Below are 19,452 nucleotides of genomic sequence, written 5' to 3'. Positions count from 1 at the left end.
TTTTTGTGTTTTCCTTGGCCTCATTCAAAAGTTTCTTTTTTCAAAGCCCTTCTTATTTGGGTGTCAGGGAATAACTCGAAACTGCAGAAAATGTATGCGTGTGCGACTCTTCTGAGGTCACAGAGATTTCACTGCTTTGTGTGTCAGTGTTCTCACCAGCAAAATGGGAATAGTAGTGGGCATCTGTATTATAAGGCTATTATAAAGTAAATTTATATTTAAAATCTGTGCAGATAAGTCTCCAATGCTTTGGAGTTTTATTGCTACTATCACAAGGAACATCGTTGAGCATTTGTTATGAGCCAAGGCCTGGGCTATAGCCAGGGGAAAAAAAGTGAATGAGACATTTTGCCCTCCGTCTTATGGAGTCAGATCCATAAACAGAAATTTACTGAGATTTGAACTATGATTTTGGACCTAAAGAGGTCTGTGAATGCATAAAGAGAGCAGTTGATCTAGATTTTCAGAGACAGCATAGTCAGAGATTCCAAAGAAGGTGACTTCCAAAATGAAACACGAAGGGTGCCTTTGTATTGGCCAGAAGATGAGCTTGGTGAAGTGAACAGTGTATAGGCAGAGAGAGCAGCGTGTGCAAAGACAAAAAAAAGCCCTGAGGACAGCGAGCAGGCTTCTTTGAAAATCTGTGGGGATTTCATGTTGGTTGGAGACAAGATTCTGAGAGGTGGAGGTACTCTGGCTAATTGATGTTTCAGAGTTAAGCAGCTGGCCCTCTTAAAGATTTTCTTTGTCAGTTTGGACTTTTATTTTGAGGGTAGAGAAGCTATCAAAGACTTTTTTTTTTTGAAAAATTAGTATATGTTTTTAATAGATAATTTTTCATTCCTTGTATGGAGTTGATACCTGTGTATCACGAAGGTATCCCCTAACCTTCATCTTTTTTTTTTTTTTTTTTTTTTGTCTTTTTCATTTTTATCGGTACCGGGGATCGAACTCACGACCACCTGCTTGCAAGGCAGGTGCTTATGCCGCTGAGCTAAATCCCCAGCCCCTAACCTTCATCTTTTTATCTCCTCCCCATTTGAGAAGGATCTCTCTCTTTATTTCCTATTATCTATCTTAGTTCGTTCTGTATTTATAATTGAGTTTCTCATGTAAGAGAAACCATATGATGCTTAAGCTTGTATGTCTGATTTATTTCACTTCACATTATGCTCTCAAGGGTTTTAATCAAGAGGTGTGTGTGTGTGGTTTCCGAAAGATCAGATGTTTTTGTTATTCTTCCCTAGTTGCATCCCTCCTCCCATTTACTTTTTAACTTTGTAGTCATTCATTTATGGTAATTTTAAAAATAGTTATTGAATTGAATATTGTTTTAGATCATTTTTCATTCTTATAATAAAATATCTGAAGCTGAGCAACTTTATAGAGAAACAAGATTTATTTAGCTCACGGTATTAGAGATTCCAGGGTCCAGGCCTGACAGTGTTCTTATTAGCAGACTTAATGTGCCTTAGATCATCACATGGCAGCACATGGGTAGCACAAGTGTGTCTTTTCTGGTCTCTGCCTCTTCCTTCTTTCTCTTTCTTTTCTTCCTCCTCCTCTTTCTCTTTCCTTCTGCAGTACTGGGGGATGTACCCAGAGTCTCACACATGTGAGACAATTTAGGATCCTCTTGCCTCAGCCTGCAGAGTCCGTGAGATTACAGGTGTGGGCCACCGTGGCTGGCTCAAAGGACGAGTATTCAAGGCCAGGTGTAGGAGTGTAAGCCTGTAATTCTAGCACTGTGGGAAGCTGAGGCAGGAAGTTCACAAGTTTGAGCCCAACATGGGCAGCTTAGTGATTAGTGAGGCCCTGTCTCAAAACAAAAAAAAGGTGCAGAAGGTAGTTCATTGTAAAGGCCCTAGGTTCAATCTCCAGTGCCGTAAAACAAACGAACAAACAGGCCACCAGTATCTAGTCCATGAGTATTCCATGCTGATGACTTTATATAATACTGATCTCATCCCAAATGCCGTATTCCGGTAAAGTCTTTACCCTCTGTGTATCTTATAGTGGAGACCGAGTTTCAAAAGGTAAACTTTTAGGGGAGGAAAAGGGCACATAAAAAGATGTACTCAAACTGTATCCACACAATAGCAAATATCTTTATGTACCAGGCACTGTAATAAAGAAAATTGGTTCCTTAAGGACATACAGTGAAGAAAGCATGCCTCAAACAAGTGGTTTAAAGTATGGTGAGAGTTGTGAAAGGAGACTCACGTTAAGGTGAATCCAGCCACATTTGGAGGTTCAGGGAAGGTGTTGATAGAATGTCCTGAGGGAGCAGAGGGGGTCAGTTGAATCTGGGAAAAATGATAAGGGGGTCCTATTCCAAACACATTCAAAATTAGTGTATATCATGCAGATGAAAATCCACTAAAATGAGAATTTAGAGATTGATGCTGAAAGACAGCCATCCAGAGAGAATTTTTTCAAAGGCCGAGATAATTCAGGCTACTACACGGCACATTCTTGGCAGAGCTATCCGCTTAGGCTATCCCCAAGAAATGGCCCAAGAAGTAGGAGGGAATCCAGGGGAGTGTAGTCAAAAAAGACAAGGGAAGAGGTCGGCTTTGCTAGATGCTGCTGAGATGTCAAGTGAGCTAAGTTAGATTTAAAATGTGTCCTCTGAATAAATAAGAGAGGTCACTAGGGACCTCATTGAGCAGATCTGGGGAAAAGGTGGAGGCGGAATCTATAATATCGGCAGCTTCCAAAGGTTCAGTGTAATGTATCAGTGGGATGAGGTAAGTGTGGGATGTGAGAAAGACAAAGTGTAGGCCGCTCTCAAAGATGTTTGGCTGTGAAGGGAGGGAGGGAAAAGATGGAGAGCAATTGAGGAAGAAAGCCTGGGAGAGAGCGCAGATGCTGTGGGCATGAAGCCAGTGTAAAGGCTAAGAAGACACGGCAGCTGAAGGGAAAATTGATCACACAACTTTCCTGAGAGGGTGGGAGTGGATCGGCTTCACAGCACGGGTCCTGTAACAGACTGCTGGCTTCTGCCTTTAGGAGGAGTAGGGACAGAAGTAACTGCCAACAAAGCCACTCTAATGCAACAAAAGGTATATTCGTGTGAAGTTACATTTTCAGCCAGGTACGGTGGCCCAGTCTTGTAATCCCAGCACTAGAGGAGGCCGAGGCAGGAGGATTGCAAAGCTCAAGCCTAGCCTAGGCAATTTAGTGACACAACAAGTCACATTTTCATTGCTGGCAGATGCTGGAAATAATGGCACATCCCTGTATGTGGGAGGCTGAGGCACGATGATTGCCATGAGTTTGAGGCCAGCCTGGGCTATGTAAAGAGATACTGTATCAAAACAACAACAACAACAACAAAACATTTATTACTGGAAGATAGCAATTGTTTATTGAACCAGTAAATATGTTATAGGCCCTGATATGCCTGTTCTGTCCAGGTGATGGATTAGGGATTAGGAAAAAAGGTAAAAATATTTACTCAAACTGTATGAATCCTATATTTTGATTGTCTGAGCCCAGAGCTTTTAGACTTAATCACTACCTAGAAGATATAATTTTCTATCTATGATGTGATTATATGCTGAGAAAATGCAAGCAAACCGAGTTTAAAGTATTTACAGGTAAGGTTAAGTGAACAAGCAGCTGTGAGACAGAAAAAGCAATGGCTGCTTCCTTCTCCTCTTCCCTCCTCCCCCAGTCACAGCTGCCGCCTTTCCCTTCTCTCCTCCCCTCTCTTTTTTTTGGCGCTGGGAGGTCTTAAGCATGCTAAGCATGTGTCGTACCATGGAGTTAGGCCCTTCCACTCCAAAAAGCAGTAACTGTCTTAAAATTTTTTAAATTAATACATGTTTGTAGTACGTGGTGATTGTATTCATCATGGGGAGTTGGCACCTGAACATAACACATCTTAATTCTTTTTATTTGCTCTTTCCCTCCCTCTTTATGCAAGCAATAATAGAGAATGTAATTGTAGGAAAAATGACAATAACACTGTGAAAAACACTTAGAAATGAACTTAAAAATAAATATGCCAAGCTTTGCCACCTTGACTAAAAAGGGCCCAAAATGGAGAGTGAGAAGACAGGATGGGTATTTGGTTAAAGAGGAGGTAGTTTTTCTGTAGGGAAATTAGAATATTGATACCAAAAGGGAGAGGTAAAAATTAGTCTCTGTAATAAGATGTGATGAAAAAGTATGCAAAGATAGACTGATGATTTTATGATGTTGAAAAACTGAAAACAGACTGGTTAAATTATAGTACAGCCATCTGATAGATACTTCAACCATTAAAAAAAGAATTAAGTGGGAGCTATATATAGTAGAAAGATATTTGGTTCATATGTTAGGTGTAAAAGACACAGGATGTTGTAATTCTTAAGTGTGCATATACATATCTATATGAAAAAATGTCTGAAGATATTTGTCCATAACCTTTGAGGGAGAGTTGAAACAGGTCGCACTGTGCAGCCAAGGCTGGCCTTGAACTCACTATATTACTCAGGTGGACCTGGAACTTACGGCAATCCTTCTGCCTCAGCTTCCTGAGTGCTGGGATCATGGGCTTGTGCCACCATGTCTGGTTTCACAACCATTTTTAGGTGTACAGTTTAGCAGTATTAAGTATATTCCCACTGTCGTGCAGCCGATCTTCAGAACCTCTTCATCTTTCAAAACTAAAATTCTAGGGGCTGGGGATATAGCTCAGTGGCACAGCATCTGCTTGGCAAATGTGAGGTCCTGAGTTAGATTCCCAGTGCCCACAAAAAAACTAAAAAACAATAACAGAGAATGTAAAATTCTGTACATGTGAAACAATGTCTATTTCCCCTCCTCCTTTGCTCTACCTCCTGTAAACCATCATCTATTTTTTTTCCTTTATTTTCTCCCAACACTGGGGATTGAACCCAGGACCTTTGGCATACTGGGCAGTTGCTCTCTCATGGAGCTACATGCCCAGATTTTTTTTTTTTTTGACACAAATTTTCACTAAGTTTCCCAAGTGGGGTTCAAACTTGGAATCCTCTTGCCTCAGCTTCACAAGTAGCTGGGTTCCTAAGTGTGCACCGCCACATTTTGTTGATCCATTTGTCATTGCTGGAAACTTGGATTGCTTTTTTATCTTTTAGTACTGTGAATGAGGCTGTGAAACGTGTCTGCCGAAAGATAAGCTCTTTATGTCTGTGTTGTGAGATTATAGGAAAGTGCTTATTCCTTTGGTTTTTTTTTTTTTTTTTTTTTTGGTTATGAGCATAAGATGCTTTCACAATCAGAAAAAGCAGTCAAGATACAGTGGTACCTTGAATCATGAGTGCTTTTGTTTGCAAACAATTTGGTTAACAAACAGAAGAATTTTGGTAAAATTTTGTTTTGTTTGAAACTCTACCTTGGGTGATAAATGCAACCATGGTCATCTTTTCCAAAACTATAGAACTGGCCTGCCATGGTGGTGTACACCTGTGGCCCCCGCACTCGGGAAACTGAGGCAAGAGGATTGCCAAGAAGACCAGCCTGGGCCACATAATAAGACCAAGTCCAGCCTTAACTACATAGGGAGACTCTACCTCAAAAACAACAACAACAACAGCAAGAACACCCCAAAATATAAAATTGTGGAACAAATTAAGTTCCTGAACGACACTATTGCATGTTTTACAGAGTGGGATGGGAGAGAAAAGGTGAAAAAGGGCTGCGGCAGCTAGCAGGGAACAGAGGGGAAGGTTAGTGAGACATTGCAGGAGAGTGGCCGCGTTTCACAGCTAAGAGTCGCGGGGGAGAGAAGTGGAAGAGGAAATGTCCTGGCATCTGGGGCAGAGCCTCCAGCCCTGGTGGGACTGGACTGGGGAGGGGGAGGAAAGAGGCCAGAGAGCCACCTGAGTCCTTGTACAGCGGTTAGGAGTTTTACCAGAAGGGCGAGAAAAGCCGCTACGAGGAGGAGAAAAGCGTTCTCTTTAGCATAAGGGAGGTCCTAAGTTTGATCCTCAGTATTATCAAAAATAAAAAAGGAAATGACATGCCATCAGATTTGTGTAAAGAAGGGTTACCTAGCAGAAGACTGAAGCGGGCTCCCTTCCCTCACCCTGTGAACAAATCAACTCAAACGGCAAGTACCGGGGAAAACACTTCAAGATAATGGTACAGGCAGTGATTTTCTGAACAGGACTCCAAAAGCACAGGAAACAAAAGCTAAAATTGAAAGTGCTAAACAAAAGCTAAAATTGAAACAAAAAGCTTCTGTACAACAAATGAAGCAATCAACAGAGTACAGAAGGGACAAATGTGTGGAATGGTAGAAAATGCTTACCAGGTGTTCACAGCCCCTGGGTTAGTATCTTAAAAATACATAGTCAGACATGGTGGCACACTTCTATAATCGCAGTACTTGGGAGGCTGAGGAAGAAGTAGCCCTCTAAATTTGCAGTTCAGCTTGTATGATGGTATACACCTGTACTCCCATAGTGAGTTCAAGGCCAATCTGAACTATGTAGTAAGAGCTTGTCTAAAAAAATATGTGTGTGTGTGTGTGTATAAAGAACTTGAAAAACTTAACAAAATGACAAGTAATCCAACTGAAAATTGGCAAATGATATGAATAGACCCTTCTCATAAGAAGTGATACGGATGGCCAATATGTATATAATATGCTCAGTATCACCAGCCATCAGGAAAATGCAGATTAAAACTACAAGAGATATCTCATCCCAGTTAGACTGGTTATTGTTAACAATAAATAAAAAATACTGGTGAGAATAGGGAGAAGAAGGAGCCCTGTATGTACTTGGAGGGAATGTAAATGAGTACAGCCCTACGGAAAACAGTCTGGAGGCTCCTCGGTAGACTGAAAATAGAACTCCGTGTCCCGCTCCTGGACATCCATCCTAAGGAAGTTCAGTCAGCATAGAGAAAAGATCCCTGCCTACCTGTGTCCGTTACAGCATTATTCACGACAGCCAGGATGTGGAATCGGCCAGGTGCCTGTTGGTAGGTGACAGGATAAGGAAAACATGATGCCGACGTGCACTGTGGAGTATTCGATACAGAGAAGGGTGGGATCTTAGCATTTGCAGCCCAGTGGATGAAACTGGAGGGTATCATATTAAGAGAAATCAGCCAGACACAGAGAGGAATATTCCATGTTCTGTCTCATGTGGAAATAAAAATAGAAAAAACAGAAAGTCCACCTGAAAGTAGAATAGTGCTTACTAGGGGCCGGGAAGGCTGCTGGGTGCCAGGAGCGGGTAGGAGGAGGATGCATGGATGTGATCAGTGTAAGATATGGGCATGTATGGAAATACTCAGTGAGTCCCAGGAGTCCTTATAATTAACATGTGTTAATAATGAAAAGAGAATTGGAACAAAAATTTGTAAGTACTGGCAGGGAAGGAGGAGGAGAATAATTTTCCATTTAGTGCAGGACTTTCTTTCTTTCTCTCTTAGCTAGGGACTCGCTGTGTAGTTCAGGCTGGCCTTGAACCATGGCAGTCCTCTTACCCCAGCCGCCTGAGTGCTGGGATTACAGGTGTGTACTGCCGTGCCCCGTTTCATCACCTGTTTACTTATTTACTCATTGTTTTCTTTTTTTGGTACTGGGAATTGAACTCATGACCTCACACTTGCCACCCAGGCACTTGTGCCACATTATTCTTTTTCTTTTCTGTTTTTTGGTACCGGGGATCGAACTCACGACTTCACGCTTACAAGGCAGGTGTTTATGCCACTGAGCCAAATCCCTGGCCCTATTTATTGTTTCTTGAGACAGGATCTCACCATGTAGCTCAGGTGGGCCTTGCAGCAATCCTTCTGCCTCAGCCTTCTGAGTACAGGGGTGTGCCATCATGCATGGCCTTTTACCTTTTTAAAGAACTGAAAAAAGGAAGAAAAGGGAGAAAAAGTGCATTTTACAGACTAAACTTCAGCTTTCTTTTGTGAAATTTCTTTTTCCACTCTCTATATATGTCTCAGCTGTGATGTGGAATTTTTTAGCTAGACACAGACTTATAATCCTAGCTACTCTGGAGGTTGAAGCAGGAAGCTCATAAATTGGAGACCAGCCTGGGCAACTTAGTGAGACCCTGTCTCAAAAATTTTTTTAGAAGGAACTATAGTTCAGTGCAGAGGTTCTGGATTCAGTCTGTATTATTTAAAGAAAAAAAAAAAAAGACTCTGGAGGTTGCTTAGTGGCAGAGAATTTGCCTAATATGTGTGAAACCTTGAGTTCAGTCTCTAATACTAAAAAAAGTATAGATATAAAGTTGGACATAGTAATAAATACCTCTAACTGCAGGACTCTGGGAGGCTGTTGTAAGAGGACTAAAAGTTTGAGCCCAGCTTGGACAATTTAGTGACTTAGCAAGACCCTATCTCAAAATGAAATATAAAGGACTGGTTATGTAGCTTGTGCAAAGGTCCTGGGTTCAATCCCTTGTAACACCCGTGTGTGTGTGTGTGTGTGTGTGTGTGTGTGTTTCTCCTAAGGTCAAACCATATTGTTCCAGTACGCCAATGAGCATTCTGCTTTGTTTTTTAAACAGGATCTTGGTATGTAGTTCAGGCTGGTCCTGAACTTCCCGCATATCCCAGGCTGGCCTCGAATTCATGGCAGTCCTCTTGCCTCAGTCTCCCGTGTGCTGAGATAACAGGCCTGTGCCACTACGCCTGTCAGTGACCATTCTGAAGTATAGCAAATTTCTCAGCTGAGGATTCAATTATGTTCAAACTTGTTCCTCATAAAATAGCACAGTATATTGGTCCATCTATAACATAGTTAGGCAGTGTATTGATGAATGACATATTGATCCATTTTAGAATTTTTTTTGAAAGTCTTTTTGGGTGACTGTTAAAAAAGTATGCTACTGAACTGGAAATATAGCTCAATGGTAGAGCGCTTACCTAACATGTGAAAGGTTCTGGGTTCAATCCTTAGTACTGAAAACACACTATCCTCAGTGACCTAACCTAATATCCAGGTTGAAATAGATACATGAAGACTGTCACCCTCCAGTTGTCACATCTGTTGATACGTCTTGATTCTCTGCTTATACTGGAGGTGGAGTAAATGATTCTAACCATGGCTGTAAAGCATCATGGGTCCTCATCAGAATTGGTCGATTGGAACAGGGAAGAAGGAACTGGGCAGGCATGAAGGTGGGGAGAAATACCCAGCCCTCTGGCTTCCGGCACAGGGTAGTCTGGTGGAGGAACCAGATATCCCGTGTTCACCATGGTAATAATCATGACCCAAATGTTGTTTCTGTCCTCCTCAGAATTGGCTCGGGACACGAGCAGGTGGGATATTTAATGACACCTGCGACAAGAAACTATTCCTAGTGTGCAGACTATAATGCACAATTAACATTTTAAAGCTGTCGAAACAGGTTTGGAGAGTATCAGTTACTCCAAATTATATAATAAGGGAGGGAGCCAACTTTCAGGGCTTTACTATGTACTGGAAATGTGCTGAATAAGTGTCTTAAGTTCCTTTATAATAGTGTCTACCTCATAAGGTTGCTGTTAGGATTGAATATAGAATTAATGAAAGCGTTTAACCCAAGAACCATTGCTTCTGAGCACTGTTCTACGGTGAAGCTTCCTTTCTCCTGTTACCTTGTGCTCTCCTTGCCTTTGCTTCTATGTGGCTTAGTCACAGGGTGTTTTGTTTTTTTCAGTGCTGGGAATTGAATCCAGGGCCTCACATATGCTAGGAAAATGGTCTGTAATAGCTACATCCCCAGCCCCACATCCTATTGAAAACATGGTCAGCAGGCTCCTTGGTTGAGATGACTAACAGCTACGGGATGTTCGAGATTAGCATCTGATTGGGGTGGCTCTGAAAATGAGCGCATGAGGGAGGTATGCAGTGTTGGCTGATGGGTGCAACCTTGTGGATGAAGAAACTACATAAAATATTCATAAAGCCCTCTTTTTGTTGTTTTCAATAGCTTTTTTATCTTTTATCAAAATAATACAGTTTTTCTTTTTGTAGTGTTGCTAGAGATTGAACCCAGGGCCCATTCATGCTGGGCAGTGCTTACTGCAGAGCTGTCCTACCAGTTCAATAATACTCCTTAATTCTATGATCTAGCATTCTCTTTCTAGAGAAGGGCAGTGTCATGTACATATGCAATATAAAGTTTCATACGTAATATATTTAGTTGTACATGAAGCAGATTTGAGTGATGGTGATATTTTGTTTGTAGAACTCGGACTTGAATCTAAAGCCTTTTGCGTGCTAGGTAAGTACTTTACCTCTAAGCTGCACCCTTTAAGTGATTTCCATAGGTTGTGTCCCCTTCTTTTTCTTTTCTTTTTTTCTTTTTTTTTCTTTTTTTTTTTTTTTTTTGATACTGGGAATGGAACTCAGGAGTTCATGCTTGCCAGGCAGGTGCTGTGCTGCTGAGTTGTGTCCCCAGCCCAAATGGTGTACTTTTAAGACTTGATTTACATTTTTTATTTGAATATTTGTCCCAAAGCTTAGCATTTTACTCCTTACTGATTGTATTTTGCTACCTAATATATATGTATTATTTTAAAATAGTTTATCTGGAACATAACTGTTTCTTAATGGCTTTTAAGTTGAGAACTGATCTTTTTTGGTGTGGGTTGTTTTCTTAGGGATAATGTAGTCCAGTTAAAGGCACCATAATTGGAAATAACTTTTTTTTTTTTTTTTTTTTTTAAGACAGAGTCTTGGAAGGCAGTTTAGGCTGCCTTTAACTCACTATGAACCCAGTTGGCCTTGAACTTGGGGCACCCCTCCTGCTCGGCCTCCTGAGTGCTAGGATTACTGGTATGTGCCACAGTGCCTGGCAGAAGTAAGACAATCTTAATTAAAATGCTACTTCTAGGAAGACTGGTAAAATGTATAGCTTTCCTAAGTTCTCAGGCCTCGTTCTTCTCTGTTTGCTAGTCCATGGAAGGGATTAGAACTCACGTGTACAATGGGAAGAATCAGAACTTGGGTTTCAGGAAGCTCAGGGTAACCTTATGCAATTGTCTGAGTCTAGGGTCCTGAATTAATAAAATGGCTCCTGAGGGTCATTTGAAAGTTAGCCAAATCTAGGTTTGGTGGCACACGCCTCTAATCGTAGCACTTGGGATGCTCAGACAGGAGGATGGTGAGATTGAAGCCATTCTGAACTACATAGTAAGTTCAAGGCCAGCTTGGACCCTGTCTGGAAAAAAAAAAAAGAAGAAGAAAAGGAGGAAAAAGAGGAGGCAGAGGAGAAAGAGGAGAAGTTAGTAGTTTACCACAAGCGGGGTACAGTGATGCCTTACTGTACTTGGTAGGGCTGAGGTGGGAGGGTTGCTTGAGCCCAAGAGTTTGAGACCAGCCTAAGCAACATAATGAGAGCCTGTCTCTTTTTAGCCATTATAAAACTTGGCCACTAGAAGAGACTTAATAAATGTGAATTATCTTATTTTCTCCTAATCATGATTCTGTGCATCTACATTTTTGTGCTATGTATCCCCAAAGGAAAATTCTTTAATAAAAAGAAAATTCCTTAATTCTCATCTTCAGTATCAGTTAAATGTGTGATTCTTTTGCCTTTTGTGTGCATAAGATTTTAGTGTTTTTTGGGATGTTTTATGTGGTATCTATTAAATGCGGTACCCATATTTTCTAACTCTAAACCAAAAAATTGAGACGTGGTATGATAAGTATATTACACTTAGAAGGTCAAGAGAACAGAATATTTTTAAGGGAATAGTTCAGTCTCAGAGAGTTTTTAGATGTGCTCTTATTTATACATAAGAAAATAGTACAAGGTCATGTTGAGCCATGAGGCACTGGAGTCCTCTGGACATGAATTCATATCTTGGCCTAGGCACTGTCTGCTTTAACACATAAGCTACTTAACATTTCTGAGCTTCAGAGTTTAGTTTCCCCACTTGTAAAATGTGTGTAATCAAAGTTCCTTGTTTTTTTATGAGGATTGCTTGAAATAAAAGGCTCCGTATACTCTTGGCAGGTAGAAAGTACCTGAGATAAGGTTAGCTGCTGTGTTTATTATGAGGCCTTTGAAATATGTATAATGATTCATTAACTTTTCTTTCAAAAGCCTCTTTTAAAATAGTTCATTATTTGGAAGCTTACTGTATAGTAACTGTTTTATGGAAAAGGCACAGCGGTATTTTGAGGACCCCATGCTCAGCCTTGCATGCATGCTTAGAAACCTGCAGTTGTGGACTAAGTGAACCTTGAGGTCTGCTCTATCACTAGAGGAAGTATGTAAGCTGTAAGTCAAAAAATATATAGGCTTCCCGGTTCACTTAGTCCATGACTGCAGGCCTCTTTCCTTCTGTTCTCTTGGTTGTATGCTTCTCAGAGTTGGTTTTAGTCGTAGGCTAGCGGCAGAATTCTGGCGGCAGCAGGCCAAGTCCCAGATGCACGTGTGACTGGGTTAGGCCTGGTTCTTAAATTTACTCAAAATGAGTGACATTATCTTAAGACCAATCAGAAAGAGAATTGTGATTGTTAGGAAGTGTTCTTTCTCTCTGCCTTTCCCTCCTCTCTCCCTTCTTCTCTGTACTTATTAATACTGGGGATTTCGTCCAGAGCCTCCCAGGCATGTTGCTTTGTCATTGAGCTACAGCCCCAGCAATTTTTATTTTGAGAAAGGGTCTCACGATGTAGTTCAGTCTGGCCCTTGAACTACGTGTGTAGCTCACTTGGGCAAGAAACTGCCAAGATTTAAGTTCTCACTCTGCCTTTTATTAGTTGTATTATCTCAGTCAAGTCACTTAATCTCATTATGGCTCAGGTTGCTTATTTGTAAAATTATGGTCACCATGGTATGTGGGTTTTTTGAGGAGTAAAAGACTTAATATATATAGAGTGTTTAGAATGGTTCGTGGCAGATATTAACCACATTCCAAGTGTTTGTCATGATGTTGATAGTGATGATTAACGAGCTAGCTGGGCTGGTTTCTAAACCTATTTGAGTTTAACTTGTTATTATAATTACATAATATCTAAACATTATATTAAGTAATATGAGGACAAGAAGAAAAAAAGGATAACTTTTTAAAAAGTAAGTTGAATATGTTTGAAACCTGATAAAGGTTAATGGCTAAACAGAGTTCTTGTGGCCGGGTGTAGAGACCTGAAGACATAGCAGGATCTCTCTCAAAAAAGGAAAAAAGAAAAAAGAAAAATTTTAGCCAGTTAGGGAAGGAAGAGACCTCTGAAAAAGTTAAAGAGGCAGGTATCATGGTGCACGCCTGTAATCCCAGCATTTGGGAGGCTGATGCAGGAGGACTGCTGTGAGTTTGTGGCCATCCTGGGCTACCTGGTGATTTTAAGGCCAGCTTGAACTACGTAGAGAGACACCATCTCAAGACACCAGGAAAAAAAAAAGCTGAAGAATAAAACCATCAAAATGTAGAATTCTGCTTCTGCCTTCATGGTACTTCCCAAGTATCTTTCTACTACAAATTGGGAATCATAGATGAGCATCACAGTTGCAGTTCAAACTGTCGTTATTAGGACTTATTCTCTAAGAGTCATTGGTCATTTCTGAAGTATTTGGCAAGTTTTTTTTTGAGAGAGTGTTTTGTTTTGTCATCTAGGCTGATCTTGAACTCATTATGTTTCCTTGGCTGGCTTTAAACTTAGAGGGGTCCTACCAGCTCAGGTGCCCGAGTGCTGAGGTCATGGACATGTGCCACCACTCCCAGTTTATGAATCTGTAGTCACTTTTTTGTAGTACCTGGGGATTGACCCAGAGCCTTTGCATTGAGCTACATTCCTAGCTCTTGTTTCATTTTTAACTTTTGAGACAGGGTTACTACTAAGTTGCTAAATTCCTGAGGCTGGGCTTGAATTTATAATCCTCTTGCCTCAGTCTCCCAGACTACTGAGATTATAGTACTGCATCACTGTGATGAGTTTATGAATTTTCATTTTCAGATATTCTCTGCCTCATGGTACCTGGGATCAAACCCACTGAGCTACATCCCCATCCTCTTTCACTTCTCATTTTGATACAGGGTCTTGCTAAATTGCATGTGCTGGCTTGATATTGCTATTCTCCTACCCTAGCCTCCTGAGTAGCTAGGGATACAGGATACACTACTATGCCTGGCTCATGATTCCATCCTTTAATGATATTTTACTTATTTATTTTTGTACTGGGGATCGAACTCATGACCTTGCGCTCACTAGGCAGGCGCTTGTGCTTGTGAGCTAAATACCTAGCTAATGGTATTTTTAAAAAATGAATTATACTGCTGGGAAAGGATCACCACAAGTTTAAGGCCAGCCTAGGCTCCATAGTGAGTTTAGGGCCAGCCTGAACTAGATTCTGAGACCTTTTCTCACTAGAAACCAAAGCAAAAACAAAACAAAAACAAAAACAAAAATTATACTGTTTTTCTCATAATCCCATCATGAAGAGAATGTCTACTTTATTCCTTTTAAAATTCTGATGTATGGGTTTCTGTCCATGTATTAAAATGAATATCACCAAAACCTATTGTTGAACATTTATGTAGTCATTTTTATGTATTAAAAGTGGTCCTCTTGTGAGCTCTTTTCAAAAAGTCTTCTCTAGTCAGTATGTTTTGATCTGAGAATTGCCAAGGAATTCTTTCTCTCATTACTGAGGGCCCTGAATTTCAGTCTGGGAACCATTATAATACCATAAAAGAGAGCATGTGGTGTTCCAGACTGAATCTTGCTTTTGAATTTAGTTTCTTTTCTTTTATGGGCCACTCGCTGATTTTAAAAAATGTTTAATGTATCAAAAAGTTTGGATGTCCCTGAGAGTTTGCATACTAGAGTTTGTTCTGATGTGATAACTTTTTCCAAATCATGTGGCACTTTGAACTATTCTTTTTATAGCATTACTCATAAATAATCCTCCTCTATAATTACTTTTGCATTTGCTTTGTGTCTGCTACCAAACCCTTTGCTTGGCAAGGACCAGAACTTCTCCATGGGACCCCCTACATACCCTAAAACATAATATGTATTTATTTTATGTTCATAGAGTGAGTGAATGAATCAGTGTCACTTTCCTCTATTATTGCTTACTTGCTTTTTGCTGTGTGTGTGTGTGTGTGTTTGTGTTTTACTGGTGACTGAACCCAGAACCTTTGCACTGAGCAATAGGCCCAGCCCTTCTTACTTTCTATTTTGAGACATTCTATTTTCTCACTAAATTGCTAAGTTGCCCAGACAAGGCTTGACCTTGTGATCCTTTTGTCTCAAACTCACAGTTGACTGGGATTACAGGTATACACCACCATACCTTGTATGGAACAATTTTTTTTTTTTTTTGTCTTTTTTGAGACAGGATCTCTCTATGCAGTTCAGGCTGGCCTTGAGCTCACTTTATAGCCCAGGCTGCTCTCGAACTCGCAACGATCCTCCTGCCTCAGCCTCCCGAATGCTGGGATTACAGGCATGAACCACCACGCCCAGCTGTGTGGAACAAATTTTGATTGGGGAAAATTTTGGGATACCTGTTTTATCTTCTGGGGAGAGAAATTGCATGTAGAATGGGTGGGATACAGAAAGAGAAAAGACGGTGGTGGCCCATAGACAAACCTCCATACTTTCATCATAATGCCATTGTGAAGATCACATGCACTTGCTGACACACGCAAGTGCAAAGAAAACTGAAGGACGCACTGCTGTCACTGTTAAAATCACCTTTGCCAAGCTTAAGAGAGCAGAGTTTGATGACTGTGACACTGACTTGGAGACCTGGACACCAACCTTTCCAAGCTGGTTTCTTTATCTGAAAAATGGGAATAATAATAATAATAATAGTATGTTACATCACACAAAGCAGTGAGATAATGCATAGAGATGTATTCTGGATTAATTAACCTTAATCACAGTTTTTAAGAGTGGTTGTTTTAGAAATCTAGCCAATTCCTCTGTTATATGATTCTGAGATTTCATGATATTCATCCCCAGAATCATTAGTCCACCTGGACATAAACGTTATACCAATAGTATAAGCTTTGTTTCTATTTGTGAAATGTTTCTAGAATGTGAAAATCATTTCATTTTATATAGCTTGTCCATATATACATAGGAGTTGGAATACTTCTGAACTAAGTTGATGAAGGGATTAAAAGGTTTTCTTTAGGAGTCCTGAGCTGAGTTTTAGTGTTGGAAAATTCTCATAAGAGAATCTCTTTTACCATCTTTGAAGTACAAATAATATCTTTGTCTAGATTTTTCTCAAAACAATTTACTCCTACTAAATGCTCTGTAATCTACAGATTACTTAACCCCTTTCACAAAGGCAAAATTTCTCCAGAAAATCAGTTTTCTTTTAACTGAACACTAAATTTTAAACACTTTTCTTTATCCTAAGTGCTGCAGAGAATTCAAAATATGCAGAACATCCACCCGAACCATGTACAGACTTATCTGTCTGACATAAGAATTAGGTGCTGTGGAACAAACATGGGCTACTCTAATGGTTAGAGTACATTTCTGCAGTGTTTGGACAGGACAGTCAGCTGCCATGTTCCCTGGCATATGATTTACATAAGGCCAAAAAGTCAGTGCCCTAGACTGAAATTCTCAGGGTGCTTTAAAACTTGAAATTAAAATTTAAAGTACTACTTCCATTTTGGTTTGGCTTTTTAAACTTTTGGTTTTGTTGTTTAGATAGTAAAAATTCAGGCTTCCTAGCATTTGTGATTCATATCATTTTGTACTTTACTAAAATTTCATTCAAACAAACTGAACAAATAATAGGTACAGTTTTATCGCAAAAAGAACAATTTACTACTTAGCCCCAATACATATAAATGATATAAATCACAAAGAGCACTTGCTTCACATGGGTGAGGCCCTTGGTTCAATTTCCAGTATCACAAAAAAGAAGAAGAAAACAGTTTGCTACTCTGACATTATTTGTTTAATTGCCTTTTGTTTTGTCAAGTAGAAGGTAAGTTGTGGTTCTGGTCATTAGCTTATCTCCCGTGCCTAGACTCGGACCTGGAATGTAGGAGGCACTCAGTAAAGATTTCCTGAATGATTGAACTTAATGAGGAGGCTGAGTTTCAAAGTGACCCATTCACTTTCCTGTGGTCGGTCACACAGCTGGCAAGTAGTACAGCCACAACTAGAAGCCCATTCTCAAAGGTTCTAGGGTAGAGGTAAGTTTGTCCTACGCAGTGAACAAATAGGATCGTGAGTTGGGGATTGGAGGATGACAGGGAGAATGGCAGAATTTCAGATAAGAGACATGATCAAGACGAGGGTCACCATGTCAGGCTTTGTAAACTGACAAAGTGTATGACTCTGACTCTCAGCATGGTGGAAAGACTGGCAGGTTGTACACAAGGGAGCTATTGGTCCTGCGGAGCTCACCGGAATTCTCTGGTGCTGCCACTACAGTCTCAGTCTGGAATGAAGCTGTTCTTTTTTTCTTTATCTCCCTTCTCCCACTGCATGTATACATTTCTTTTTTCTTTTTGAAACGCTGGGGTTGGGACACAGGCCCTTGTGTATGCTGGGCAAGTGCTGTACCCTGAGCTACCCTCTAGCCCCATTATGCCTTTCAGTGGAGACTATTTAGGAAAAGGGACTCTGGTCCTGTCACCTTCAGAACTACACTCCTGGGTCATGTCACATTGGTCCTTCCAGCCAGGCATTCAGGTAGGATGATGGGTTTGCTTATAGGAAAGGAAGACAGCACGTGCTGGGCTTTGGATCTTAGGTCTGCCCTTCAGTGTGCCTTGATGATCATGTGACAACTGCAACTTGAAATTCATTGGAATCACCCTTGGACACCAGTGAACCACTTTGTTTGGGACACAGCCTTTCGATAAAGTTTTATTTGAGCTGTATTAAGGACAGTTCTTAGCAAATGCAGCTTCCCAGATCGGGGAACAGTTTCACCACTGTGAGAGACTGAGAAGCCTAGGAAAGTACGTAACTAAGACGGGCACAGCCCTTGTCCTTAAGAGTTTAAAGACTGGTCAGGGAGATAATCTATAAATTGCAAGATACCAACACTAGAAGGGGGTCCTGTGTTAAGTTCCTGAGAGAAGAAGACCCCCAAAGGCGACAGCCACGTGATGATTGAGTCTGGCCAGGCTCACAAGGGGACTGGTGCTTGGCCAGCATCCTGCAGGCTGGGTAGGATTAGTGGGGAGGAACGAGGGAGGAGTAACGCTGTCTTGGTGGGGATTCTTGGCTAAGAATGAAAGTCATCCTCTTTCTTCACTTAAAAAAAAGGAAACTGTTCTGGTAGGGGAGAGAATAAGTCAGGAGCTGTCTGAGAAAAAACAGTAGAGTGTCAGAGGCACAGGTAATGTCTGTCTGCCTGGAGCACATCCAGGAAGGAAGGTGGGGAGAAAGCTTTCCTTGGAAGGAAACTCTGAAAATGACCCTGGGTTCAGAGTTGCCAACTTTGCTGCTCATAGTAATAACTCAAGAGTAGAAAATAAGCAGGCACACAAGTGAGTGACTGTTTACTGAAGCATAATGATAGTGCAGCAGCCCTGACTTTAGTCACCTTGTCTGTGCCCAAGTGTGCCCGGCTTCCATTCATTCATTAACTCACTTAATGCTTCTAACAGCTGATGAGATAGGTACTGTTATTATCCTTAAATCACAGATGAGGAAACTGGAACACAAGAAGGAAAGATAACCTGTATAAGCTCACAGTTCTGGGCTTAGTAGTGTTTTATTTTGGGGGACAGGTTCTTGCTATGTGGTCCAAATTGACCTTGAACTCACAATGATCCTCTTGCCTCTTCCTCCCAAGTGCTGGGGTTACAGGTGTGCATCACCTCACCCAGGTAGCGCCGGTACTTTCAACATTTTATTTAATGAGAGCCAGATGAACCCCACAGCTTTTTATAGTGAAAAATTCATACGTATAGAACAAATTGAAGAGTACAACAAACATCTGTATCAGACGTCTAGACAAAACACAGTTGTTAGTGTTTTGCTGTGTATGCTTTATTCAGTGTATGTGTGTGCGCATGCATTTTGTTATACTACTGTACTTGAAAGTATGGTATAGATTTGATGATTCACCCCGAAATAAAAGCACAGAGGCTGGGGATGTAGTTCAGTGTTAGAGAAAATTCCTGCCTAGCATGTGCAAGACCCTGGATTTGATCCCAGTACTGCACATACCAAAAAAAAAAAAAAAAAAAAAAGCACATTACCATTTTACTTATACATAGTAGGTGCTTCCTGAAAAAAAATATGTTGCTTCTAAAACCATGTGCAAATAAATACTTTGTTGCATCTTTAAAAAGAGTTAAAAGGCTGGGGATTTAACTCAGTGGCACAAGGGCTTGCCTGGCAAGCACAAGGTCATGAGTTTGATCCCCAGGACCAAAAAAATAAAGAAATAAAAATAAAAAATAAAAAGTTAAATACAAGGCTTAGACCATTCTAAAGAGGTTTTTCATTTACACAATATTTTGATATTTCAAAGTTAAGCAGGGTAAGGGACAACTTCTGTTTTTATAAAATTGCCCACAAGT

The 19,452-nt window shown here is 40.6% G+C and overlaps 1 protein-coding gene across 3 annotated transcripts in view; it reads left to right on the top strand.

The window, feature by feature from the left end:
- Positions 1–19,452, top strand: part of Pkig (cAMP-dependent protein kinase inhibitor gamma) — a 99,016-nt gene that overhangs the window by 349 nt on the left and 79,215 nt on the right. The gene's annotated exons all lie outside the window — the stretch shown is intronic.

This window comes from Cavia porcellus, unplaced genomic scaffold (assembly GCF_034190915.1).
Source record: "Cavia porcellus strain 051 isolate PalLab524CR breed Dunkin Hartley unplaced genomic scaffold, mCavPor4.1 scaffold_5, whole genome shotgun sequence".
Lineage (NCBI taxonomy): Eukaryota > Metazoa > Chordata > Mammalia > Rodentia > Caviidae > Cavia > Cavia porcellus.
Note: the sequence above shows the minus strand (reverse complement) of the source record. Positions and strands in the feature narration are given on the sequence as shown.